Here is a 413-nt window from a genome sequence, read left to right as displayed (position 1 = left end):
CCCTGGCCCTCCCGCCCGCCGCGCCTGTGTGCACTTTCGCGGAGCCACTAATCCCCCGAGAGAGCCGATTTGTAGTGAGGAGTATCTGGAGGGGGCGAGGCCGGCCCATGTGGGGTTGTGTCATTGGTTTGCAAAGAGAGACCCCGCCTTTGCCCCCCCCCCAAAAAAAGGAGCGAGGAGTGAGCGAGCGGCGACCCTCACCTCGCCTCCCGCCTCGCTCCTGCGCAGCCGGCGGGCACCGGGAGCTGCGGCCAGCGCCGCTTCTTTCCTTTCCTTTTCTCTCCGTTTTCCTCCTCCTTCCCCGGAGGAGAAAACAAATAAAGAAGAGCAAATAGCCGGGAGGCGCTCGGCATCCAGGACGTTCCCTCCCCCGATCCAAGTTGGAATTAGCATCCTCTCGGGGGTGAGCGCGG

The 413-nt window shown here is 63.7% G+C and overlaps 1 protein-coding gene across 1 annotated transcript in view; it reads left to right on the top strand.

The window, feature by feature from the left end:
* Positions 1-174: 174 nt before the first annotated feature.
* Positions 175-413, top strand: part of CTBP2 (C-terminal binding protein 2) — a 179,181-nt gene continuing 178,942 nt past the window's right edge. Inside the window, exon 1 of the mRNA XM_011986426.1 lies at positions 175-403. The gene's annotated coding sequence lies outside the window, so the exon portion shown is untranslated. The remainder of the gene's footprint in view (positions 404-413) is intronic.

The sequence above is a fragment of the Mandrillus leucophaeus genome, unplaced genomic scaffold (genome assembly GCF_000951045.1).
Source record: "Mandrillus leucophaeus isolate KB7577 unplaced genomic scaffold, Mleu.le_1.0 Scaffold299, whole genome shotgun sequence".
Lineage (NCBI taxonomy): Eukaryota > Metazoa > Chordata > Mammalia > Primates > Cercopithecidae > Mandrillus > Mandrillus leucophaeus.
Note: the sequence above shows the minus strand (reverse complement) of the source record. Positions and strands in the feature narration are given on the sequence as shown.